This window comes from Prionailurus bengalensis, chromosome D3 (assembly GCF_016509475.1).
Source record: "Prionailurus bengalensis isolate Pbe53 chromosome D3, Fcat_Pben_1.1_paternal_pri, whole genome shotgun sequence".
NCBI classification, from domain to species: Eukaryota; Metazoa; Chordata; class Mammalia; order Carnivora; family Felidae; genus Prionailurus; species Prionailurus bengalensis.
In genome coordinates, this window is record NC_057356.1 from 58514779 (window position 1) to 58542617 (window position 27839).

The 27839-nt window shown below is 51.4% G+C and overlaps 1 protein-coding gene and 1 long non-coding RNA gene across 51 annotated transcripts in view; one reads left to right on the forward strand and one right to left on the reverse strand.

The window, feature by feature from the left end:
- The window catches only part of CELF4 (CUGBP Elav-like family member 4), a 297443-nt gene that overhangs the window by 240546 nt on the left and 29058 nt on the right, over positions 1–27839 (reverse strand). The window lies entirely within an intron of this gene.
- Positions 12906–15601, forward strand: LOC122470721. Its single transcript, XR_006293980.1, has 2 exons — positions 12906–13600; positions 14804–15601. It is a non-coding gene; the product is annotated as an uncharacterized LOC122470721 (long non-coding RNA).

Genomic DNA, 27839 nt, shown 5'->3' on the forward strand with positions numbered 1-27839 from the left:
CAGGAGGCAAGAGGGCAGGGAGGAAAGTGGGAAGAGTGGTCCAGCTACCTGGAACAGTTTTATGCTCCAACATGGGCCTGGTGACCTCCCTGAACTTGAGCTGTGTCTGGGTAACAGGCCCCATACCTTGCAGGCCTGGAAGGTTCTTCTTCCCTCACCCGCTGCTGTTGCTGCTTGCCTTTGCCACTCAGGGTCCCTGGTCCCAGCAGACGCCTACCACCCATCAGAGAGCGGCAGCGCGTTAACGATATGGAGCTTCCCTGGGAAATGGAGAAAAACATCCGGTGCCTCGTGTTTTATGGCCCTTCTAACTTTTAAAAGTTTGGTTCCAACTCCTAAGCTCCCTCCTATCCTCCACCTCACTGCTCCTCACTTCCTGGGAGGTAGATGGCCAGGCGCCCTTGTTCCCATGTGACAGGTGCAAAGGAGTGAGGAAAGCTCACATTCCTGAATGGACAGTTTCAAGATAAGAGAATGAGGGACCAGAGAGATGCAATAATCTGCCAAAGGTCACGGTCACCAGGAAGGGCTTGTGCAGGGTTTGACCTGGGACTGCTGTTTCCCACCTTCCTTAACCTGCTGGACAAGTGACCTGGTGGCTCAAAGCACCTAAGTGGGTCCTAGTCCAGCATGGCCATGGCCTCCTCTGCTCCCTGGGACCCTGCCCAAGGCCCCTGAGACCCTTTCCTCTCATCTGAATGAGAGCTGGGCCCGGGGTGGGAAAGCCTCCTCTTCCCTGTCCCCTCCCCTTAGATGAGGGGCTTTTACATTTGCATAGAACTGTGCTATATGGTTATTCTTAATGACAGAAATCTCACCTCTCTCCTTGTGAGCTCCTGGCTGCTATCTCCTGACATATCTTCCCTTGTCTGGGCCATTACGATAACCTCCTAATTTGTCCCTTGGCCTTCAGTGTTTCAATCTCAGACCAGCTTCGGATCTGTCACTCCCTTGCTTTAAAACCTTCTGTGACCTCCTATTTCCTCCCAAATCAACACATACTTCTTCACCTTGCCTCCATTGTGACATTGGTGTCCGTCATCCCCCTTAGTCAAGTCTCCATGTTCGAGGAATTTACATGTTGGCTTCTTGGTGAGAAGTCAACTCACTGAGAGCAGACCTGGTATCATACCTGGTTGTCCCTGCCCCTCACTCTCTTCATCTGGAATCACAGTGGTTGCTATATGGCCCTTCAGCCACAGCGACCTGGTGTCCATCTCCCCGATACACCATCCCTGGTGAACATCTTGGCCTGGAGGACGCATGGCGCCTCACATTCAACCCAAGCAAAAGGGCACCCATTATTTGTCTACACCTGCCCTGGTCCTGGATTCCCTCACACAGGTGATTGGCACTCCCAAGCCAGAAATTTGGGAGTTCTATATTCTCCTCCTTCAATCTCACCTATCCCACCAACATCTCCAAAGTGGGTTTCTCCTCTCCACTCTGCCCCTGCCCAGTACAACTCCATCATCACTTGCTGTGTTTCCCTCTTGCTGTTTGCAAGAGTGGCCATCTTCTCCCCAGAGTTTCTGGGCAGGCCTCATCTGGGCTCCTCCCCCTCTTATTTCTCATCCCTGATTTGTCTGGAATCTGGTGCTGAGTTGCCCTGGCAGGTGAGACAGGGTGGGTTTGATCGGGGCACCTCAAACGCCTAAGACACCAGAGGCGGTGGAGCTAGTGGAGATTCTGGTTGCAAGCACTGGGGAGGGAGCGGTGTGTGTGCAACATCAGTCTGGAATCAGCACATGGCCTGAGCCAGGGGAAAGCATTTGGAGGCAGGAGGGCGACTCCCTACAGGCAGGGCCCTCTGGGCCCATTTGCTGTGCTAATTGCCTGACAGAATTACAGGGCAGGTGTCCAGGTCTGGGGCTGTGGTCTCATCACGCACTCAGCAGCTGAGGTCTTTTGCAGGGTGGGGGTCGGGTGGAGTGCTAGGGAGGTAAGTATGGAGTGGTGCCCCCCCCCCCGACCTCCTGCAGGGCTGATGGATGGCACTAAGTATGCATCGGTGGGGCATGCCTGTACTCCAGGCTGACAAATGCCACAGGTGCAGCCGCAGGGGACGCGAGCCAGCTGCTCCCATCACATCTGCGAGTATGCTGTTCAAGGTCATGCTGTGAGCAAAGGTGGTCTGGTGGCCTGGGGGCTTGAAGCCCCTCACTGCCCTTGGTGGGTCCTCTTAGCTAACCATGTTCTCCTGGCTGGGGAAGCAGAAGTGGGAGGTGGGGAGGGTCCTTTCCCTCAGGGACAAGCCATGTCACTCTGTGTTTGCCAGCACAAACCTTGAGATTTGTCTCTATCCTTGGTGAGAGAACAGCTGTCTCTGCAGTCTGCAGCTCACCTCCTCCTAGAATCACCTCTGCTGCTGCCTCCACCCGTTCTTCTGCCTCCTGAGATTTCTGCTGGTGCTGTTCCCATCCTGATGTGGTCTTTCCACCCCAAAGCCCCATCTTGACATTTCTGAGGTCACACCAGTCTCCCCACACTGGCAGGGCTTAGGCTTCAGCCACTGAAGTGGACTTCAGTTTGCTTTTCCCCAACTCACTTATACAAAAATGAATTTAGTGGAAGAATGCCATCAATTTTATGTCCTCCCCTCCAATTAAAAAAATATTAGCACCTGCAACTACCTGTCTATAGTAGAATCTAGAGGATATTGATCTCACGTGGAATTAAACACTTAGACACTTCAGGTTCTGCAATGAGTACCATGAAACTGGGATATCCAGGCACTGGGTGCCCTGGCCATGGGGGAGAGCCATGTGTGATGTGGTAGAAAGATCCAGGAAATGGCATTTGAGTTTCTGGCACCTCTCAGTTGGATGGCCCAAGAGCTAATCTATCCAAACCTCAACTTTGTCTTCTATAAAATGGGGTTACACTTTATCAGACAGGGTAGCTCCTAGAATTAGGGAGGGCATGATACATAGTATGCACACAATAAGTGTTGCGTTAATATGAATCAAGTTGGGGACTTTGCAACAGAGAAGTCAGCCTGGAGCTTCACAAAAAAGTAAGAAGGTATCAGTCATATGATCCAGCAATTACACCCCAAAGAAGGGAAGACAGGCATTCAAATAGATATTTGTACAAACATATCACAGCAACACTATTCACAATAGCCCCCAAGTAGAAACGATCCAAATTTATATCAAGTGATGAATAAGCAAAATGTGATCTGGCCATACAATGGAATATTACACAGCTATAAAAAGGAAGGAAATTCTGCTCCATGCCACAACATGTACGAATCTTGAAAATGTGCTTAGTGCAAGAAGCCAGACACAAGAGGTCACATATTGTATGATTCCACTCATATGAAACATCAAGAACATGCAGTCCATAATCCTTTGAAACAGAAGGAAGTCTAGGGATGGCCAGGGACTAGGAGGAGGTAGGAATGGATTAATCGGTATGCTCTGTTTAATGCATATGGGGTTTCTTTTCGGGGTGATACAAATGTCTCGGAACTTGATGGGGTGGCTATTGTACAACATAGCGATTGTACTAAATGTCACTGAATTGCACATTTTAAAATGGATAATGGTTACTTTGAAAAAGAAGAGGAAAGGGAAGAAAGCATCAGGGGGAAATTAACACATTAAAGCACACGGCATTGCCCTCTGTCCCCCACACAGGAGCGGAATATCCTAGCCTGGATTTTCAGGGTGCACCAGGTACGCCCTTGCCCCAACCCAACAGAACATTACTTAGGCCTAGCTGGCCAAAGTACTGCAGAAACACTGTCCTTCTTCCCCAGAGCTGGCATGGGTCTGCCGTATAGGGATGGCATCTGGGCACTGAGGGTGCCTCTGCTCTGGGGTTTTCATACTCCTCCAGGCCTCCTTGGTGACCCCAGCAGAACTCCCTCTGCCACAGAGCGGGCTCTGGCCTCCCCCGGGACATGAGGCCCAGACCCCTTTATGCCACGCCTGCTCTCCTCCAACTCAGCCTGTGACATTCTTGGTCTCACACACCCGTCTAACACATCTCGTACCCTGTACGCTGCCTCTGACTACCCAGGTGTGAGTCTCCCCCAAACTGTGAACACGCAGAGGGCAGGCACACAGGTCTGTTCATCTCTGCAGGCACAGAACACTCATACCCATCTCCGGCTGGTAAAAAAGGAGAGTGGGTCGTGAGAGAAGTTGCTGGATTCTTGTTTCCCTCGTGGCTCTCTGCCTTTTTTCTTTTTCTTTTTTTAACCTGGAGGGAATACAACTTCAGCATCTCCACCCACTTTATAAATACTTTGACAAATGGTTTCTCTCCTGCCATGCTTACCCCAAGCAGGGGGCATCTGTCATTTTGGAAGGCAACTGTTTACAGCCCTTCTGACCTTTCATGCAGAGTCAGCGGCTGGGGGGCAGGGGCTGGGGGGTGGAGGAGGGGGACAGCCGGGCCAACTGCAGTTCATCAGGCCCAGAATTTAAACACAGGAAGAAAGAAAGAAGGAAAGGCAGAAAAACCCTACACAACTCTCAGAGTAATTGCTGTCTCCTTGGCAACGAAGCAGCAGTCTGGGGACCTGTGCTCCTGTATCCTTGCCTGGGCTGGGAAAGCAAGGGACTGCCGGGAGGGAGGGTGTTTTCCACCCTCCAGTGGCATTCTGAGGAAGGACCTGTTTTCAAGTCACTCCTCAGCCCCTTTACTGTTCCCAGTGTCTCTCAGCTACAGTTCATACTTTGCTGATGAGCGTCCCAAGCACTGGGAAGAGCCAGGCATGTAGGTGGGAAGCATGCACAGAAGCACGGTCAAGAGGACCCACGGTCCAAGACGGCTTCCTGCTAAGCCACAGCACCCCGTACAAGCCCTACCAAGGGAGCTTCCTTTAAGGCAGTTAAACTCTTCTTCTTCCTCCTCCTCTTCCTCCTTCTCTCTCTCCTCTCCTCCTCCCCCTCCTCTTCCTTGCCTTGGTCTTCTTAGGAAACCCCCTTCTCCCTGCAGAAGGACTTACTGGCCTTTGGGGACCATGGGTGCATACTGGCAGGAGCAGGGAGCTAATGGCATAAGGAAGGGGTTGCAGAGGCTGGGAAAGGTGGGGTGGGGTCTCCCCCAGGGGTTCAGTAAGAGAGGAGAAAACTTCCACCTGTCCCACCACCTGCTGCCCACCTGAACTGGCTGTGGTCTCACTGTGGAGACCTCAAGGAAACAGAGACCCTCCCTTCCACGCTCCAGTATGGATCCCTTCATCCTCCAAGGGGAAGCTCTAGTTTCCCCTCTTCCAAGAAGCCTGCCAGGGCTGCTCCAGCTGTAATGGCCTTTCCCTGCCGCCTGCCAGGCTCTCTCATTCAGTGCTTGTCTGTCATCTGGGAGGTGGGGTGGCCCCCCAGAAAGGGTGGGAGCAGCCCAGGAGTGGGAGCAAACTTCATCCTTATGGGCATCTCCGTGGTCCGGTAAGGGTTCAGCAAGGGTGTGTTTGTGGATGAGAGGCAGTGTGAGCTTCCTGCAGTTGGAGCTCTACTGCTCAAAGAGAAAGCCTCCAAGAACCCCTGGCCGGGGCATGAGCTGCTGTTACTGAGCAGGTTTGATTTTCTCCATCCTTACATTCGCTTCACCAACCTTCAGTTTCATCTACCAGGCTCTTCACACTGCTCATTCCCACCATCAGGCCTGTGCTCATACTGCCCCCAGCCTCCAGAACGAATACTCTGCCTGGTCCTTATGCTTAGGTGTAGCCAACCTGTGCTCTCAGGCCGAGTTCCAATGCCCCCTCCTCCTACGGAGCCTCCCGTAAATGCTCATGAACCTTTCCATCCCTTGTCGGCTATGGCAGTTACAGTCATAACTACCTCTCCCGTGTGTCCTCTGATTGGTTCACGGGGACCTAAGTTTGTCCCTTCGTACGGGTGATGTGTAGGTGTTCGTGCACGCACCTTCTGATAGGTATGGAGCGGGCATCTCTTAGGTGATGGTTCTGCTGAGCCCAGCAAACATAGGAGATGCTCAGGGCAAGTCCCTGGAAAGACGGGGACATTGGTGTGTCTAGTTGACAGCTCCTCTTGGTCCCTCTTTCTGCATTTGCCCCATCTCACCTGGCCAAAACAACCACAGCCCTTATGCTCTCTGTCCCTGGTGTTCAAGTGATCTGCTCTTGGCTCCTCTACCCACATCTGAGGGGCTCCTTGGTTAAGCACTGAAAAGATGACCTCCTCACCACTCCGTCAGGAAGAGGGTGTTATAGCAGGAACCGCAGGTCCCTGTGAAGGTTTTCTGGCCTTCACTCGGTTGGCGGGTTAGGGCCTCTCCATAGTGTGGCACATCATTGGCAAACACTTATTGAGCAACTACTGTATGCATAGCTCAGTGCTGGGTGTTAAAGAGGGGAGAAGGGAGATTTCTCCCTCTAGCATGGTATTGATCTTAGGGGGCTCAGAGTTCACTTGAAGAGGGAGGTAGATGCAGAAACAGACAAATCACATGAGGGATAAGGGGGGTTGTGAAACTGCCTGGGCCAGGCATCTGAAACTGATCCGAAGCTGACCCATTGAGTTCTTGGTCCCAAGCCAAGGAGCCCCCCTGGTGGTAAACAAACAGTTTAAGGAAAGCACAGGGAATTAGAATTTTAAAAACCTTCCAGTGGTAATAAAATCTGGGGTGTAAAATGGGTTAGGAAATTTATTTTTTCAATATATGATTTTTTTCCCCCTCTTCTCTGAAAATCCACATATCTATTCTGCTTCAGGTTGGGGCTCCTTTAAACGGTTTTATTAAAAAAATCATTTACTGTGGGCTTTTCAGTTCAACTTTAACTGGACCGGGTGGAAATTAAAAAAAGGATATTTTAAAAATAAATTATATAAATTACAGCCCTAATTATAAAGGAACTTTTAAAAATGTATCCAAGCATTAAAAGAAAATCTTTCTTTAAAAAAATGCCCCATTTCCCTGTTCCATTGCAGGAGCATAATTTAGATACTTTTAACAAATCCTCGTCCTTTGGAAGAAGCGGGCTCTCCAGGCCCATTTGCCTGTGTCTCTTTCTGCGTGCTATTATTATTTGATAACTTTGGGCTTAAATCTGCATGAGAGCCAATTATCTCTCTTTGTCATCAAGCAGGCTTGCTGTTCGGCAGTGGTTTTTATAGTACAGTAAAAGCCTTCCAGAGCCTGGAGGAGGTGGGTTTGTGGTTCAGATTACACTCCATCTTGCCTCTCCCAGTGACTTCCCTTATTCCCTTTTTTTGTTTTTGCTTTTCATCATTTCCCGATGCAACAAGTTTTCCTCCCCCGGCTACGTGCATCTCTCTGCACCCCCGCCAGCCTTCTGCCCGTCCTGACCTCCTTCCTTGAGGATCTCATCCTCTCAAGGCCTTTTTCCCTTGGCCAAGGCTTCCCGCACAGAAGTAGTAGGAATTGGCGTTTCTTGGCCCACCCTCCAAAGGGAGCTTAAAGCACGAGTCATGAGTCATGCTCTCTTTCCTTCTGAACTAGTGGAGGTGGCATGGTGAGAACAGCACTGGAGGGAGGCAGGGACCCCTCCTTCATGCAGCTGACAGTCTGAAGGGAAGGGTAGGGAAGGCTGGTGCCGGATCAGTGCCTCAGCAGTAGTGTTAGAGACAGGGGTGCCGCCCTCCTGCCTGGGGCCTGGAGAGTTCTGGGAGAGTGGGCCCTGGCCGCTGCTGCTCTTGCTGCTTCACTAGGGGAAGAGAGATGATGATCAGAAAGGGCAGATGGAGTTTCACAAAGCGGGTGGGGATCCCCAGCTTGAAAAGCCTGGACTGGGTGGAGAAAAGGAAAGGCGTGCCAGGGCACGGGAACGGCCTGAGCAGAGTCAGGACCCAGGGTGGATGATCTGGATGAGGACACTTGACCCCATGGGAAAGCAGGGATTCGGTCTGCTTTCCTCACTGCCGGGACCCTGCCACCTGGACTGGGCTGGGTACCTGGAGGCCCTTGATGCACTTTGGTGGAACGAATGAATGAGTGAATGAATGGATGAATGAATGAATGATGAGGGTATGAAGGGAAAGGGGAGAGAGGCTGGAGACGGATTAGGTGGGTTTAGGGTATTAGATCTTTCTGGTTCTCAGGTGGAAAGATGCCTCTTCTGGCAAAAAATCATTTCCTGACTTTGCACTCTCCTTAGCGCAGAGGCCCCAGCCCCTGCCTGCCCGGTGCACCACGCCTTCCCCTCTGCCCTCTTCCAGACCCGGGTACGTGCTGTTCCCTCTGCTGCAGGGCTCTGCCCCACCCTCCTGGACCATTCTTCCATCACTTGTAGACATTCTTTCTTCCTGGAGTTCCTTCTCGAGCCCAAAGAGCAAGTCGGGTCCCCTTCTCTGAGAAGTTTAGCACCTGGGGTACGTCACTGGGATTCTCCTCCTTGGTTCACCTCTTGACCAACCTTTCCTCCCCCAAGAGCTGCATTGGCCTCTGTTATCTCCATGTGAGACTGTGGGGCCCTGGGAGGCTGTGGCGGCTGCACCATCTACTTTTGGCATCGCACATGCACACACTCTCCAGCCCAGCATGGGGATTGGTGGGGGCAGCGGCTCTATAGGTCTCTCCTTCCACCTAGTCCCCAGTAAGCCCCGACGGCCGTGGGGCTTAGTCATTGCCTCTTTCTGTTCTGGTTGGAAGGCTGAGAGCCCTGCCCCTCTTCCCACTTGCAGAGTGCCTGGAGCCCTGGCTTTCCCAGCAATGGGCCAGCTGTTTGCATTTGGAACTGGGGTGCAGGTGTGTTCCTGCTGGAGGGCACTCATTTTATTTTTCAAATAAGGGCTTCCTGGAAGGTGATGGGAAACTCCATGGTTTTTGCAGGAGGTACTTAGGGAGAGGTGATATTTCCAGAATGGCTACAGGCAGAGGTGATGGGTCCTCCCAGGAGGTGCCTGGTGGAGGTGAGCTCCATCTGCCTTCCCCACCACTCAGCCCACGTCGGAGACAGTGCCCTCTTGTGCCATTCTTCTGTTGCAGTTTTAGCAGGAAGTTCACATGTCCGGGAAACCTCTGTGTCCCTGGGGCAAACCAGAACGCTAGTTTGCCGCTTTATCTGACATATTTCTCTAACTGTCTTCAGGGCGCAGAGCCTCCATTTGGCTGTGGGAACCCCTTTCCCCACCTTCTCTTGCCTCCCTCACTGTGGGTGGTGGCCAATAGAGCACAGGTTGGGTGACTGAGACAGCTCTAGTTCTGGGTGGGTATATGCCATGCGGTGACCGTGGCACTTTGTTCTGTGGGAACTCCTGAGGCCAGGGACAGGGAAGGCACCTTCAATCCCAGGTTTGCACCCAACACCCTTACACAGGATTCTCTACAGTAGATTGCCTGAGTTCTTCTAGAGGCTGGGGGTCGGAGGGGAGGCAATTGCATGGGTCGGGGGAGCCGTAACCGGGAAAGTTTGTAATGGTATAAAAGATAATGCTACGACCGTGGAGGTCTCCCAGCCTCTGAGGTGTGGCCACCATGTCTGACTGGGTGGGAGCTGCCCCCACCGGGCCCTCCACTCTCCCTTAGCTGGCCACCCTGCCGTTGATTCAGGGCCAGCGACTCTTAGGAACTCTGCGGCCCCCTGGGAAGGCCTGTTTGGTGCCCGCTCCCTGTGCCCTGGCCTCCCTGCTGGCTGGCAGGCAGGCAGGCGGGTGGGCGGGCAGGGAGAATATTACCCCTAAGATAAATGAAGAAGACTTTCAGCCCTTATTGGATTATAGTTTTTATTGAACTTTATAAATTCCAATTAGCAGACCCCTGGGCAATAAGCGACACGCAGCCTGTGGCTCACTTTATGGCGTGATTATGACCCTGTTTATCCTCCCCTGAACGAGAAGTATTAATGGAGGAAACGAAGGAAAGGGGACCCAAGAATACATAAAAACAGATATTGGTGACACAGAGCTGAACAGACGGGGTCAGGGAGAGAAAACAACCTCCTGGCGGGCCACGGGGCACAAAGGACGAGAGATTGCGAGAAAGCCATGTGCTCAGAGCCAAAGCCCGCTGGGATGCCCTTCTGGTTTCCCTTCCCACACAGAGAGCCCGCTCATGCCCCACTGGCTGCCCGGCCCTGGAGAGCACCTCCCACCCTTGTCACCGGCAAGCTATCTTGTTCTGGCTGGAGTTTGATTTACGAAGCGTAGGGTCCTGCCTTGTGCACCGGGCAGCCCACTGCCTGCCTCATGAGGCCCTGACTCTACAGCTCAGCAGCTGAAGGGAAAGCCCAGGGGTTCCTTAATGGTTCAGAGGAGTCCCTTGCCCTTTGAGAATCTGAGGGACGCTGAAGGCATTCTTCCTGGAAAAATGTCCCCAGTACACACACAGGCACGAATATACCCACACATGTAGGCATACATGCACACATATGCCATTTTCATATAATTTTAGGGAATCACGAGATCTCTTAAAACTGATCATGGTCCACCCCCTACTCCATCATCCGCCACACCCACAGGAGGCTGAGAGCATCAGATTAAGACTCCTTGAGTTTGAGGGAGCCAAGAACTGTCTCCTGTTACTTCCCCTTGGAGGTGCTAAGAGCCCACAGAGAGGAGGGCAGTGTGGGAGCCTGGCCAGAGCAGGGCTGCTGCCCTGGCCCTACCTGTGTTTCCTCTCTTCCTGGATGCTCAGGTTTGTCCCCACTCACTCCACTTTAAACCTTTAATAGCTGGGCCCCAGAGCAGCGGGTGATGAGAAGAGAGGGATGGGGTGAGCCTGGTGGGTTTCTGAGCCAACAGGGTTAGTAGGGATGGCCACACTCTCCCAGATCCAAACCCTCACCTTCACATGACTTACTACATTTCCTGGGAAAAAGAAGCGTGCTCAAGGATGGCATACCTTCCTCATTTTGTCTGGCTTCATTTGTACTTCCCTCCCCCTTCTCTGGGTCATCTTTCTCCCAGCCTTTGGTGGAAGATTAAAAAAAGAAAAAAAAAATTCTCCTATCAGCATTTTGCCGTTGTACGGAATCACTAACACAGAAGTATCCGAGGAAGCTTTTGTAGTCTGAACAGGATGAAAAATGCTTCAGGTGTTGATCGTCTGCTGTGGTATGTAAGTAAGATGCTGAGATCTGTGTGCAGCCCAGAGCGTGTCTATCCGGCTGGGTCCATTCAGGTCCCTGTGTCTCCCCAGTGGCCTGGGCCTCGCCCACCCTCTATGCCTCTGTGATTTATGGAGCCCTGATAGGCCTGGTCTTACTTCCGATAAGAAGTATGGGAGGTTTATAAGCCCCACCGTCGTGAACTACCATGACCAGGACTTGCCTGATTCTTCAAGAGGGAGAGGGAGTGAACGGGGGAAACTGAGCAGGGATTGGGGCCTGGGCTGAGGGGAAGATTCCTGGGCTGGAAGCCTGGGGAGAGACCAGGTGTTCTCTTGAGCCTTGTGAGGGGGTTACTGTGGACATTCAGGCACCAACATATTGTTGCTTCCACATCCTTGGGTAAGGTAAGGGCTTCCAGAGAGCCAACTTGAGGCCCTTGGAGGAGCGGAGGCCTGCAGACCAGGGATACTGTCTCTCATGTTCCCTAGTCTGTACCTTCTCTCCTCAAGCCCTGGGCGCCCGGATTAGCTGAGCCTCACCCCAGAAGAGTGGGCTGCCCATCCCCCCCAACAGAAGCTCCCAGGAACAGCCCCTCCTTTCTGTCTACATTACTGTCCAGCAGTGCCAGGGTTCTAGACCCGGAGCTGCAGAAACCACACCTGGTGCTGTATGTGTTTGCCACCTTTCTCGGGTCGTGCCCAGCAGTGTGTGAGGTACACAGCGTGTGTCTTTTCATTTGCATTTTATGGTGTAGACATGAAGGCCTAGACAAGGACTATTTGGTCAGCCATTGTCTTATAGCTGAGCAACCAAGGGAACAGATTTTGGAGCTGGTCTCTCAGATCTGGATGGGCTTTGGGTTACCTGTTGACCCAGCTGGCAGAGGGCTATAGACTTTGGGCGGTTGCATGGAAAATAAAGTTGAGTTTTTTCTGCATAGTTGAAGGCAGCTGGGTGCGGGTGGCTGGGTAGGCAGTGGGGAGAACAGGACCTGAGAGCAGAGCTGGGAGCCCAGGAGCCACTGCTGCTCCCTGGAGGCCTCATCTAGCCTGGGTGGCACTTGGGAACAAAAAGGTCCATTTCAGAAACCCTAGGGCTTAACTAATGCTGATGGCACCACCTTAGGCTGGGGCAGGGGCTTCAGCCCAGGTTCTAAGACGTTCCTGGGATTATCCCTTCCCACCCAGAGAGAACAGTTCTTGGTGGTCACTCTATTCCCATCATACTGCCATGCCCCTAATAGATGTTTAGTCCATGATTTAAGTAAGAAGAGTGTCAGTGCCAAAGCCTCAGGTGTCAGAACACGGGTAGAGTGAGCAGTGGGGGCTTTGAGACCATCCTGGCACCTCTGCAATCACCAGGAAAGCCCTTCTGTCCATGGCCAAGGCCCTGCAGGCCCCTCTTCAAGGGGAGGAGTCCTTCAAAGACCAGGGGATCCCTGGAATCTTTTGAAACAGATGAAGAAGCCACCTTCCCGAGCAGCCTCCTATAACTGGGGACGAGGAGGAGGATGGGAGTATATCAGGGAGTCACGGGGCACACTGGGCAACGTGCAGAGAGCCCTCACAAAGCGCAGGCCCACCTCTGCCACCAACAAGCTGAGTGACGGTGGCCCCATCACTCCCCTTGCTGGGCCTTCCTTTCCTCCTAGCAAAGTGACAGCATTGGCACGGCGGATCCCCAAGGTCCGTGCCGAGTCTGAAATCCGCCAATTCCCCTCTCTGATGTTTCAGGCACGAACACAAATGAGCACGTATGGAGAACTGTGGCAAGTAATAATGGCCCCCCAGCCCCCGCCCCAAGCACACACGCTCTTTTTTCTCTTCATGCCCCTGTAATAGATCATACAGGATGGATTACATTAATTTTCTATAAACTATATCAACTCGAGTGACATGTCCTTAAGGGTTGGCTGATTGATATCTACAATGCGGTCTTATAATCTAAAATCATATTAATATTAATATTAAAGATTTTCTGTCCTTTACGCGCACCATTAAATCTGGAGTATAAGGTGAAATTGACAACATACATTTTGACAGCTTATCTATAATAAATATGCAAATCTTGATGCCCACATGTCATCACAGATGCACCGCAGCTCTCTGAAGATCAGAGCGTGCCTGTCTCCCGCGTGACATTTTCAGCGGACGATCAGAGCACACGTCTGGGCGGCAGGAGCAGCGCTGGGTGAGCCTTTGCCGGCAATGACCCTGGCCTCTCCTGTCTGCCTATGAAAACCTGTCCTTCATCCTGCCAAGCAGGCAGGAGGGCCGAAGGAGTGACAGTCACAGAGAGCAGGGGACACCATCTCACGTACCCCCTCTGGAATACGGGAAAATCGAGTTCCCTCTTTATGAAGTCACAAAGGGACTTGCTGTCTTCTCCAGCCACCTGGTTACAGCAGGTTATCATCACACAGCACCAGTGAGTTTAAGAATTGAGGCTCCTAAGTTGGCAGCCCAGGGGTCAAACCCCGTCTCTGCCACTAACCTCTGCTCTTAACCTCTGTGGCCTCTGTTTCTCCATCTGTAAGAGAAGAGAAACAGCACCTCCCTTCTGGTAGAAATGTGAAGACTGAGCGAGTTCATGGAAGCCGGTGGCCAGCACAGAGTGGTGAGACCTCACTAAAGGGCAGCTCTCGGATTATGTTCTAAATTGGTCCCACTTCTTATGATCCCTGCAACCTCTTCCTGTCCTTGTATGCCTGCCCTTGCCTTCCACTGTCTACCACTTAGCACAGTGACCAACTTGGCTTCTTCTATGCTGGCCTGCACCAGGCATAAGCCCCAGGCAGCAGGGAGCACACATCTCCCTATGCCCCTAGCCGGACCAGGACTCAGGGAGAGAGCTGACACTGATGGGGGATGGACTGAGATTGGGATCCGGGAATCAACCACAAGGAGAAATACACTTATCTGTCTGCTAAGACTCTGCCAGGTGGACAAGATAGGGGTGTGTGTGCGTGTGTGTGTGCGTGTGTGTGTGTTGGAGGGGGCAATGAATCATATCTGTAAAAGTCATGATGCTCCTCACTCACATTAGCAGGGAGATTGAGAGAAGAGCTGAGGGAGGGCTCCGAGGAATTTTCAACAGGCGCAGGATTGTTTGTTTGACAGAGCCCCAGGCCATCACGGAGGCCCCATCCTCACTTTACACCTGCTGATGGGGCAGCAGGGCCCACTGAAGGCCCTGGGGCCATATATCTCTGCTCTCTGGCTTCCTTCCAGCCTCTCTGAGCTCACTCTACAGGGTAACTTCCAGTCTCCCAGGTCCCTTCATCAGTTCCATCCACCTCTAGTTTCTGGCACTGCGTTCACCCCTTCCCTGTCCCCCTTCCTCCACAAAACCATCCCAATCAGTCCGGCCACACTGAGCTCTTCTGTCTCTGAACTCTGCTGAATTCTCAGTGTAAAGAACCACAGGATGATGTAACGCCCCCTTACATTGTTCTGTAATTGGTTGGCAGTGCACAGGTTTGTTCTCTACAACTAGACTGGGAACGTGGGGGTGGGGACTACTTAGCTTTCCTCTTTCTGTTTCCCTGAGGGCTCACCGTGTGGCAGGGCACATGTGCAGATGTGCTGGGCTTGGGAGCCTTCAGTACTCAGATCAGAGTAAGAACAGACACAGGGACCCCATGGATCTGCAGAAGCATTAAGAGATTCAATTGTTGGGCAGCTCTTGAAAGGTCAGAGTTGATCTGGATCCACTCACCCTCTTTCGGGTCTCTTGGGGCCAGGAGCAGGGTTCACAGGGACCCCAGATGTTCTTCTGGGGTATCAGGAAATCCATTCATACCCCCAACCTCCCCTGCAGGTGAGGTCAGTGTCCTGGAGGAACCAGTGTCATTGTTTACCACTTGGACCCACCATGTGTTCCAATCCCCAGGCTGCCCCAGCTCTGAGATCCTGAGACACACAAGCGCAGTTCTGACAGAGGATAAGAAGTTTGGTGATCCAGCCTGGGAAGACAGGCTTGCTGGGGGAGTACCGTTAGCCCTGTGAGGTTCTGGGAAATTCGGGCACTTCATGGGATGCTCATCGACAGACTCCTGCAGCTCGGGCTGTGGGCAGAATGGGGCCTAGGGACAGGTGGAGATCCCCATGGTTTGCTAAGAGGACTCCCACCTGGACGGTATTCTTGGCTGCCCTGCTCTTTGTCTCACAAAGTCTCTTGCCACCACCTCCTGGTCCTGCATCCCAGTGCGGAACGTGAGTCTCTACACCGTCTTTAATAAAGAGCCACAAACCAATCATCTACAGGTAATCACTCAACAAGAAGTGAAGACAGGAGGAGTGGAAGAGAGGACAGTGTATGGCTTTGGGCAACCCACTCAGGCTCACCGAGCATCCACAGTGTCTGTGCTGCATGGGCTGGCTGCCGTTTGCTTGTACGTTTATTCCATCTTTCAACACATTGCCACTGTGAATGAGCTACACGAAGGAAGCCGGGTGCTGTGCATCGAGGGGAGTGGACAGCCCCTGCCCTGCACCCATGGAGCCTGTCTTCTGGGCTGTTGAGGAGGTTCAATGAGCTAATATTTGATTATCACCTGGCACAGTGCCTGGCATACAGCAATACTCCATAAATGTTAGTTCTTCTCTCTGCCTTGAATGAGTCACATCTGGTTGGAGAGAAAGAGCCACTTAAAGTAGGACCAGAAAATATTATGGGGGAGGGAGAGGTAAGGAAATGGGTCAGGCTGCAGGGGTGCCTGTGTGAGTGGTGTTGCTGGCTGTGGGGTGACAAGGTGGGTGGGAAGAAGGAAAATGGCCAATTACAGATGGCTTCAAATGCCAACCACAGGAATAAGGATTCCATGGTCTTTTAAAATCCCTTTCTGTCTCCCTCCTCATTCATCTCTTCCCTGCCCTGCCTCTTTGCCGCCGCCTCTTCCCTCCTTGGCTTCCTCCCTCCTCCTTCCCACAATTAACCCCAGGCTGTCGTGATTGCTCCCCGAGTTGACGAATGTCTTTCCTCTTTCCCCATCCCCCTCTTTTTTTTTTTTTTTTTATTTGTGTTGACTTGACTTGACAAGCCCTAATCCCTGACTCAGCTCCCACTTCTTGTTAAACCAAAGGTAAATTCTCGGCCGGCGGGGCGGCCTGGAGCAGGAGGATCTAGACCGCGGAGCAGCCGCGGGAAATATTGATATTAGCCGACCTCTGGCGCCGGCCGCCCGCGGTGAAAATAGGACGCGGGGCCAATCAATTACCGAGCCATTAAGGGCAGGGAGGGGGGAGGAGAAGAAAAAGAGTGGGCTCCTCCATCCGCCTCCCCCGCGCCGGCCATCGCCCCCTGGGGGTGGCGAGCCGCGTCCCGCGCTCCGCTCCTGCTCCTTGTGCGCTCTGTCCGTGGCCCCCAGGGGATCAGTGTCAGTGACCTCAGCAGCTGACAGGAGCCCCAGCGGGCCGGGGTTGGGACGCTCCAGTCTGGCGGCGTGGGTCCATCCCGCTGTCGGCTTGCCGCTGTCTTTGTCTGCGCCTCCCTTCCTCTCCCCGGGGCTTCTCGATCTCCAGCCCTCCCTTTCTCATTCTGCCCTCCTCCTTTTTCTCTTTGTTAAAACCTCTCCTCTTTCCTCGGTGCCTCCTGCTCGTGGGACCACCCTTTCTGTTGTGTTTCTCTGCCTCCCCTTCCGTCCTGAGCTGGCCACAGGGTGGCTCCAGCTGCCCGTCGCCCCTGAGTGCTCCAAGCCCTGTGGTGACTGCCCCTGCCGCCGACAGCCACCTCCAGCCTAGGCCAATGGCCCTCCCTCCAGATTTCATGCCCATTAACACGTGTCTTCACCAATAGGAACCAACATCAGGCCCTTCTGATTTGGGGTTAATGACTTCTGGGAATCTTTTCCATTTTTAATTTGTTCCTTCTAACTCAGACAATAGCCCCATGTTAGGAGAGGACCCCCACATCTAGATGGGGAGCCAGCTGTGCTCACCGCAGACAGCCTTTTCGCAGGTGCGTTTCCAGGGTGTGTGGAGGGGGTGGGAGCAACCTTGCATGTTTGTGTATGTGCGGGTTCTGGGTGTCTGTGACCAGGTTTGTACAGCTGGAGGGGTGTGTAGGAGCCAGACATGTTCTCGATGGGAACAAGCTTTTTTGTGGGGGGGGGGGGGCGGTGTGGAGAAGAGAGTCTTCTGGTTTCTTGAGTTGACCATTCCTAAAGGGTGGGGAGGGAGTAGGCTCATTTGTCAGGTGTGGGCTCATTTGGTGACTAGCTGACTGGTCTATAATATCTCCTAAAATTTCCATAGGTTCTTAGATGAGCAAATGAGATTGATGAAATTGAAATTTATCAGATATGGTGTTGGAATTGAGTAAATAGTACTTTTTTACTTTAAAGAAGGGTCCTGCATTTTTTAATAATAAAAATCCCTTTTGCAAGTTCCCTTGTTCACAGTGCTCAAAAGGTGGCCCCAGACCTGCAGTATGGGCCCATGGGCATCAACTAGGAATCTATTAGACATGCAAAATTCTCAGGCCTTACCCATCTATTGAATCAGAAACTCTGGGGAGGGGCTCGGCCATCTGTGTTTAACCAGCCCTCCAGGGGCTCTGAAGAGCACTGAAGTTTGAGCACCACTGACCTCAATTATCCCCGCAGCTCTGGAAGGTAGGTGGCGTGGAAATGATTGTATCTTCTCTTTAGCTCTGGAAGAATAGTGGCAGAGAAGCATGGCATGGCCAGACAGCAGCAGGGCCAGGAATAGGACTATGCCTGGTCTTAGGGTGAGGCAGCCTTTTTAAAGGTGTTAGAAGGTACATTTTATTTCAATTCACAAGCACCCTTCAAAGGAGGTAGATATTACACCTAGAGAGGTGACTGACATCTGCCTGGCTGTGAGACTGCTTATAACCTGTGGGGACTGGCAAGGATTTTCCAGCTCCTCTAGCCAGTGCTCCGTGCTTGGGAGGGGGAGACTTGGGCTACAGCCACTTGCATGAAAAATATGATGATTCTTTAAGGCTGATTTTTAGTTGGACCGTTAAAAGCAGCTTATCGTAGAGGGACATCTTTCATACCAACAGCCCACCTCAGGGTTATGTGAGGTGCCCTCTAAAATATAGACTGCAGGTCCCCCTTCTGACAAACAGGTTCCAAAGCCCAGAGAGAAGGGATTATTGGGCCCTTGGGAACCTTCTGGGGAAAGATTTGGTGCCCAGTGGGTACAGTTTGAGCCCCAGCTCTGCCCTTTATGGGATAGTCACGCAACCTGTCCATCCTGAAAGAGCTTGACTTGTAGCATGTGGTCACCACCCCAATGTTCTGAGAGCTCTGAAACAAGCCACCCTGCATCCCTGGGCCTCAGTTTCCTTATCTATAGTGTGGAAAGTTAAACTAAAAGGCTCTCCGTCTGTAACAAACCATGGTCAGTACTCTTAACGTATGTGAGCCCCACATAGCATAACATCAGGAGGACCCTGCACCCACTGCACATGCTCTTTCCACTGTCCCCACTCCTGTTTCAGGAAGATGAGCCAAGCCCTTGGCAAATGAGCGCAAGTATCAAGAAGACAGCAAGCTCTGTGCTTCGTAGAGCATACCAAAGCCCCAAACGGCGCCTGAACTCATCTTTTCAACCCGCAACAATGTCTGGCTACTGGAAGCCTTGCCTGCAGAGGTGGCCAGTGTGCGGACCCTGCTGGACAGGGGTCACCAGCAGGGGCTGACTGAAGCCGACAGGGACCTTGAGCCTCCTCCAAACCCTTTTTACCCTATATGACCCAGAAAACAGAATTAATTAGAATCTTCCATTTTCTGAGAACTTGGGTTAATCAAGGTTTATGTGTAGAATTCCCCCCCCCCCAAAAAAAACAGCAAACTGAACTGATGTTTCTATAAAGAATCCAGTACGTAGTGAAACCGCTGGTGTAGGACCTGATCCTTAGGGAGCTGGAACATCAAACCACGCTGGGAGACACGGGTTTCAGTCCCCTGTGGGAAAACAAACCCATAGTGGGGTAGATGGGGAGAGAGTGGATTTGGGTTGGCTTCTCAGGATCTGGGAAGGAGCGGGATAAAATGTTTCCTATTGTCATTTGTCATCTACAACAGACCATCTCTGTGCATTTTCCTGCTCCTTCCACAAAAGTGCTGCTTCCAAGGAGCCGCCCTGGCCATAGACACCTGACATCGCTCTCCTTGACCCTTTACAAGCCTGTGGACTAAACCACTCAACTTCACTCTTGATTTCAGGCTCTCCCAAGTGGCTCCTTCTCAGGGTGTGTTCTACACCCCAACCGGATTTTAGATTCGTTTAGGCTAGGAGAAACCAGGGGTTCAGCAGAGTTTAACACACTGCAGCCACTGGATAGATACACTTAAAATCACAGACAGGAAGAGCTGAAGGGATCCTTACAGATCAGCTAGTCTGACCTTCAGGTCGCAAATGAGGCAGCTGAGGCCCAGACCGCAGGGTGACTTGGTCAAGGCCTCATATCTGGTGTCAAGGCAGGAATGAAACCCAAGTCTTGACAAAAATTGTTTTCTGGGTAGACACAATGTCAGTAAGGAGTTTGGGAGAATAGGGCTCCAAAAAAATTAATGAGAGCTTAATGGATACAATCTCTTTGGAAGCAAATGTCAGTCAACATGTACAATGCTCAAATCTACTGAAATAATTTCACTTGGAAGAATTTATTCTACAGGTGGAAGCATGCCTATGTGCAGCAGATGTGCACAAAGATGTTGATTGTGTGTGATTTGTAATAAAATAAAACAAAACTAGAAAGAACCTAATTGTCCGTGGGGACCTGGCTGTGATAAATTACTGAGTATCTGGACAACTAGATACTCTGCAGCTACTAAATGGAGTAAGTTGATCCTCAGGCATGCTGACTTGGAAAGGTCCGAGATCTAATGGAAAGTCAAAGGTCAAGGTGCATAGCAACGTTGGGAGCATATTCCAATTCCCACAACAGAAAGTGTCTGTGGGTGTGTTTGCACGTGCCTGTCTGTACTTGACATATTTCCGGAAGAATGCCCAAAAAACTGCTCCTTCTGGTGAGTGGGATGGGGTCTCTAATGGGAGGGAGAATCCCGCTTCATTATATACCCCTTTGTACTTTTTACTGTGTGTGGGTTATTTTTATAATAATTTAAAAACCTCAGCACCCCAGCCTCCTGGTTCACCATTTCCCCCCACTGTACCAAACCATCCCTTTTGCCGTTATTCTTCTGTAGATCAGTAACTTGGAGTCTCACTGACATAATTTCAAGTAGGTAATAAACAAAAAACAAGCCATCTGCTCTTAGCTCATCCCTTTATTTTTTTTTTTTATCCCACAATTGCTTTCTAGGGGACTGAGCTCCAGAGTAGGACCCACATGTGAAGGTGGTTCAGCACGGGGTTAAGAACCAGACTCTCAGCGCACCTGGGTGGCTCAGTCAGTTAAATGTCTGACTCTTGATTTTGGCTCAGGTCATGATCTCACGGTCTGTGAGTTTGAGCCCTCAGTGGGGCTCTGTGCTGACAGTGCAGTGCTTGCTTGGGATTCTCTGTCTCCCTCTCTTCTCTGCCCCTTCCCTGCTTGCATTTTCTCTCTCTCTCTCTGTCAAAAATAAATACACATGACAACAACAACAAAAAAGAACCATACCCACAAGACTGCTGTTGACCAGGGAAGTCCCTCTGTGCCTCAGTGCCCTCATCTGTAAAATGGGGATAGTAACAGTTCCAGCCTCCCAGTGTTTGTGGGAGAACCGATGACCTAATGCATGTATCTGGTTCTCAGGAAGTGGTCGGATGGATGATCCTGACTTATCCTCTCACCCGGTGAGCCTGAGAGGTGGCCAGGACACGGAGCTCCCTATCTAGTGCTCCATCCAAGATGACATCGGTAGAGTTGCCCTTCAGCCTGCAGATACCATCTTTGACCTTAGCGTCAGTCTTGGCTGGATGGAGTATGGCAGGCTCACTGCATGAGGGAGGTCTTCAGCGAAGCCTATAAACAAGGGAGCATCCAAACAGTCTGGCACCAGCTCCCACATCGAGGAAGCTGGAGAGAGGAATGGAGGCAGGGGAACTGGAAGAAGAGGCATTCCAGGAGGTGAGACAGCCTGCTGCCTTGTCTTCCCATGGGCGTGGGAAGCCAGAAGCTTCTGGACTTGCTCTGCCTGCACCTGGTGGATTTCTGGAAAAGCTAGGGCTGACCTTTTGAGGGAGACCATGGTGTGGTACTAGCTGCAGGACAGGGTAGATCCTATTCCTAGGGGCATTGGCACCCAGTTACCACTCGGTAGCCACCCCAGCTTGGACACAGATTTGACTTTCCTTGGCCTCAGTGTCTACACCTGAAAAGTTATGGTGCCTGAGCCTCACCCCCAAGGGATTCTGATTCAGTCAGTGAGGAGTGGTGTGTGGAGAGAGGCTGAGACCCACAGCCCGGGTCCCCAAGGGCTGCCGTGGATAGTTCTGTGGGTTTGCCATGCAATCTGCACACAGAGTGGATGACGGTCACTGCCCAGATCCAAGGTCTTTTGGTTACATCATCGTTGACACATGGTCTTACTGTTGTATTGTCCCTAAAGACTGCACCCCTTGTCCATCTTGCAGAGGACAGTGAGCAGGACTCTTTTCCTGAACTTTGGATGAAGATGTAATAATCGTGATTTATTAATAATAAGACTAACATATGATCTCATAATTCTCACCATAACCCTGTAAGGTTCTTACAATTATTGTGTCTGTTTTATAGAGAAAGGAAACTGAGGCAGAGAGAGGTTATGGAACTTGCCTGAGTCTCTGGTGGGTCATCCAGTTCCCCTGTACCCTTGCCAAGTGCCACTCCAGCAGTCCTGCAGTCCCAAACGGGCTTCCACATACTGGACGGGACAGGGCTATCACCCAATGCTATCCTGATCGTGGGGGACCCTGTGCAAGGTCTCAGGCTTCTGTGGCCTCAATGGAGATGAAAACTCCTCTCTGCCTACCCAAGAAGGTGCTTTGAGAATTGAGAAGGGCTGGCAGGTGGGCTATGACCATAATTATTGCCCCTTACCTCCTTCCAACTTCCCATCCCAAAGGAAGGGCGGGAGGTGGTTGAGGAGTGGAGATTGGAGGATCCTTCTCAGCACCACGTTTGCTTCCTGGAGCGGCCACTCTTTGTTTTACTTCCTTTGTTCCCCTTCCTCCTCCTGCTGGTGACGTGGTCACCTTCCCAGGAGATAATGCCCGTGTTGCTCTGTCCTGACAAGCCCTTTCGGCCCTATCTCTAATCTTCTCTGGGTTTAGGATTAATAGACTTTTTCCTCGTTTGGGATCAATAAGTACAGAGAGAGGGAGAAAAAAAAAAAGGAAGGAAAAAAGTCAGCAGGATTAAAAAAAAAAAAAAAAAAGTACTGATAAGAATCTGGTCCAGGTCGTAGAACCATGATGTTGCCAGTAGTATCTTTTAAGCTGGGGGTGGTGCCAGCAAGGGAAGGGTGGGCGTTTAGAAGGTGTCTTGTCTGCCAGGACTAGGAAGCTGGAGTGGGGACTGGCTATGGGACAGAAGGAGCTGGGTGAAGTCACAGGCTTGTTGAGGGCCCCGGGGACCCTCAGCCTCTGTCCACAGCAGGTTCCAGCCTGAATCTTGGCCCTGGAAGGCTCTTTGGGTCCTGAGCTGCCTATCCTGATGAGCTGCCACGTGCCAGTGGACCCTTCTCTCCAGCAGCTGGTCCCCACCATGTGGGAGCAGGGTCCCCAAAGTGTCCCCTCTCCAGGCCTCCAGGATCCCTTGAGGGTGTGGACTCTTTAGCTGAGTTTGCCAACCTGGAATCCCAGAAGCCAAGGTCTTTCTCAGTATTTCACAAAGCCTAATGGAAATTACACATGTCCCCTTGATGAGGCTGCACGGGGAAAACAAAAATAGCACCTCGCTGCTTTTAGCAAGAATTATATCCACTCCGTGTGGCTAACACTGGTTGCTGCATGCCGATCTGCGCCTCTGATTAGCCTTTGATTAATAAAAAATGGGGAAGGGAATCAATTATTTATTTAATAACAGCAGTTTGTTTTAAAGGCAAAAACCTTTAAGGAAGCAGAGGACTTGGGGGTGGGAGGGAACCAAATGAGGGTCTCTGGCGACAGAAGTTTGGGAATGGAGGCTTTCCATGGTGGAGTTGCTGTTCTCCCGTGCCCAAGCTGGAGGCCCTGTCCCGCAGGGCTTTCCATATGTGGGATGCAGCCCCAAGCGAGGGGAACCAGTGCAGCTGGGGTTCTTGAGTGCAGGGCACACAGAGGTCAGGGGGGTAGGGCACTGGTCTACTTTGGTCACTACAGGGCGGTGAGTGATCTAGGCTCATCCTCAGCTCCCGTCAGGATCTCTCTGTTACTTCTAGCCTTAATCTCTTGCGTGCCAATGCCAGGAACGCCCTTGGAGCAAGGGCCTGAGCGCATGGCCCCTGCTCCCCAACTGTGGCTCTAATTCCTGGAGCACCTAGGGCAGCTCCCTCTGCCTGGTCCGCACAGGGGGCCGCCCTGCCTGACCTGCTCCTCTCGGCCTTATTCAGGCAGCCTTCTCCTTGCAGAGGGCACTTCTGCTGATCTTTGCATTTCGCAATCATAGCCATTCATCAAGGCCGAGATCGAAGGGCACCCTGTGCAGTCGCTCCCCAAGTCATCCCCTCAGGAGACAGCCTTTCTTCTTTGGAACATTCCACGCACTTTGAATGTGTGCTCCTGTGGCAGTTCGGGAAAATGCTGCTTTGTATTTTATTTCTTTGTAGGTATTTTGAGGGAAGGGACTGCATCTCAGTCACCTTTGTAACTCCTGCCCAGAGTGTGTGCAGTAACGGATGGAGGGGTGGATGCTATGTTTTGGGGAGACTGTATCCCATTTACATCTGGAATAGCTTTCTGATTAGAGAACACATCTTTAAAGGAAATGATAACAGCCTCTTTGAGGGATGCAGGGGAAATATACACCTTCCCACCTGTGATAACCAGATTAGGGCACATGGGTCACGAGTTTGACTTTTTATTTTCTGGAAGATAATGAAGAAAAAAAAGTCAAGTGACACAGTGTTAATTTTTTTTTCTGACAAAAATGAGCCTAGCCTTTTGTCAATGGAAATAACTGCCCTCCCTCCCTTGACAATGATATTCAAACTCAGTTTTCTCATCTGTCATTTGGGATAACAATTCCTGTCCCACTCCTCATAGAGCAGTTTTGAACCTCAGGACAGAGAAAAGTGAAGAAAGAACTTTGCAAAAGAGAAAGTGCTACACACAGGGTGTGTATTATCTACTTAGGTAGTTATCGATTACCTAAAGTTATTGTCTTAGTGCATTTCTCTGAAAAGGGGGGCACTGTAGAATTGTTCAGGCACCTGAGGTCTGTCTTTCTGTTTCCATTATCTGGATATCTCTTATGGAAGTTAAATTTCCCAGAATTATCTGGGTTGTTGCCATTATTTTCTTCTGAGCTTACTGGTGTGGGTGGCCACATGCAGTGTGAAGCCTTTCTGCAAGCTGGCTCAGTCACTCCGGATACCATGCCCTTGGCTTTAATCAGGGCTGGGGTCTGTAGGTCCAAGGCAGAACAACATGTGTACTTGTGCACAAATGTCTCCGTCACACTGTTGGAGTGCTTGGAGTCTTCTGAAATGTCTGCTTTCGTAGACATCATCCCACGAGCTCATCCCCGATTCCCTGGATGGGAGTCGGGGCACCCCAGAGAGGATGCCACATTTGCTGAGCTACAGAGAGCCAATTAGACCTCTGCCCCCAGCGTGGCAGACGAGGACTTGGAGAATCAAGGGTTTCCATCACAGAGTTCATGTTTCTGCCCCCTGCCTCCCCAACCTCCCTAGTCACTGCCCCCTCTGGTAGGAGGGTGATCTGAGAGGGGGGCTTTCTGATTCAGAGAATAAGTCACCTGTAGTTCAAGGGGTGGCTTTAAGGAACATGGCCGTGTGGGACTCCCAAACTCATAAACCAGATGAAGTAAAAGGCAACTATTCACATGCAGAGGATTCTTTCATTTCTAAAAAGGATTCCTTATAAGGCTCTTCTGATGAGCAAACATAGCACATTTCAATAGGATTCATTGGAAAGAAAGAAAGAAAGAAAGAAAGAAGACAAAAATGAAGGTAATAACAATTTGTCTTCACTATTTCAGGAGCACCTCCTGTGACAAGTGAGGCCCACCTGTTTCTCATCAAAGCGCCTGCACGTCCCTCTCCTGGAGAAAGTGGGGAGCTGCAGAGATGGGGAAATTCAGAGGATTGGGATAGAGGTGTTGCCTTGATCACATCTGTCCTCTGAGTGAGGACACCTGTCATCTCCCTGTCAGGGGGCAAGGAGTAGGAGAGGTCCTGGAGGCAGGGGCTTGGATTGGCCAGGTCCCCACTTTTTAGCTGCCCGTCCAGACCTGGCTCCACGGGGGTGGATGGTGGAGTCATTCCAAAGACAGATCTCTGACCCAACCAGGGCTGTGGACCTGGCCACTGGGTCCTGATGGATTTCTCCTCTCTCATTCGTTACTGACAGTCACCAGTGGGCTCCTGGCTTTGGCAATATTTACCTTATGGCATCAGAGCAGCGTTTCCCGTATTCACATAGTTAAATTAGTTAGCTGGATAGGAACCTCAGAGATGATAGATCTAGTTGTCAGTCGTGACTTGGTGCTAATGGCACTACAATTTGGTTACAGCCCTCGCCGTCATTAATCATCGGCCCCCAGCCGGCTGCATACGGGGTGCTGAGGACGGGAGGGTGGGGCTGGCTTGGGCAGAGATGTGCCCAGCACCCAGGCCGGGCCTCTCCCTCTTCCCCTGGACAGTGCTCAGGCTCAGTCACCGGGCAGGCTGCCGTCCCTCAGTTCCAACCGCCACCACGGCCACCAGCACTGCGCACCTCTATTTATTAGCATCATGCTACTTATGCTAATAGCAGACCGTACACTATTTCTGAGCATTAACATCTGCTCCAAGCAGCCGACTTTCACTTACAGAAACTGATTTCAGCTCAGTCAAGCAGATAAACAGAGAAATCAAAGCAGGTGGCTGAAAGTGAAGGAGGAATTCTCAATTCCTGCATTCAACCGATGAACTTCACTAAAGCCATAATTAATATTCAGATAACTATATTCCGACACATAGAATAAACAAGATCATTTAAAGGATGCAAAATACATCCCCAGGGCCAGAGGGGAAGGAATGGGAGGGGAAGAGAGGGAAGGGAAGGCAGAGGACTGAATATGAATGCAGACACTTCCACGCTGGCCTATTGTCTGCACAGTTTCAGCCTCGGAGGAGAAGAGAGGAGAGGAGAGGAGAGGAGAGGAGAGGAGAGGAGAGGAGAGGAGAGGAGAGGAGAGGAGACGAGCCTCTCAGAGCCCTGCAGGCCGGCAGGAGCCAGGCCACTTGCAACACTTTATGAAACAAGGGGAGCCTGAGGGGCAGCGGCAAGGAGGTAGAGCTGTCTACACAGCGGGCTGGCGGAAAGCTGCCCTCTGCCCTCCTCTCCTCTGGAAGCTGTCTGAAGGAGGGCCGACCCGGGGGCCCCAGCTGCCAGGCCTGCCTCCCTGCACCCGGGCCTTCTCCTTCTATGGAATGCCCTGCTGGCAATCCTTCCTGCCTACGATTTGCAATTCTAGACTTAAAAATAACATCTCTGTATGATTTGGACGAGGCAGAATCCAACTCTTGATATTCAAAGCTACAAGACAGTACATACCTTATTAGGTCAATTTACGTCATTTTGTTGTCTTTCCTGGTTGGTCATTTCAGAAGTGTTAAAATGAGACCAATGCCACTGTCTGGAACAAATTCTGAAGCCAATTGTTCCTGTTCTCCAAAACCAGCGGCCCCGTGGCTCTGAGGTTCAGACTTCCAACCAGCAGACAGTCCCCATGCAACTTGTAGGTGCATATGGCAAGATCCTCGCCCTGACTCACTTTACCCGGTTAGTAGAGAACAACAGTGGACTAACAGAAAAACTGAATGGAACCCATCACCTGGTGTGGTACACACTCCTGTGTGTGTGTGTGTGTGTGTGTGTGTGTGTGTGTACCTTTGTGGGCTACAGATAGAGTATTCACACAAGTGTGTTGTTTAAGGATGTATACAGGTACCGTGAGCTCAAGGAGACAGTTATGTGCCCAGGATCCTGTGTGTGGGATCCACACCGGCCCTGAGCCCCACTGGAGGGTAAGCGACCACCAGGAATGGGGGAGGGGACCCTGAGGAGAAGCCCCCTCAAGTGTGCCCTGCTGTCACAGCGCTAGCTGAGCCAGACCTATCTGGACCCAAACTGGCCATGCTGAACCGAGAGCTGGATTCGTCCCTTGGTGAAAAGGCCCTTGCTAACTTTTGCTCTGCTCTGCTTTGGTTGCTTTAGCTGAGAGGGCCCTGTGGCTAAACACGACAACAAAGTGTTATTGATAACTTTAATTTCCACTTTGGGGAAACATTCATTTCCTTCCCCACGCCCCTGCACATATGTCCTGTTTATGTCCCCTCCTCTGAGAACGGTGTTGATAATGCTGGGAGCCCCGAGCTGTGTCCTGGGTGCTGTCAGTGCCCCTCTGGAACCACTTGCTTTGTGGTTAATTTCCCCTGATGCCTGGAATCTCTTTCCTTTCCTTTCCTTTCTTTTCCTTTCTTTTCCTTTCCTTTTTTCTTTTCTTTCTTTTCTTTCTTTCTTTCTTTCTTTCTTTCTTTCTTTCTTTCTTTCTTTCTTTTTTGGTTTCCTTGGAAATGACTCTGAGTCACTGTGTTGGCAGCAATGGGGAGAAGTGGGAGGGTATTCCCTGGAGGGGTGTTAGGAGGGGTGGGGGGCAAACAGGCTTCCCCAGGGAGAGCTGAGGCCGCACAGGGCAATGTGGCCGTGGGTTGAGGCTGGTGGTCTGCGGGAACCCCTGCAGAAGA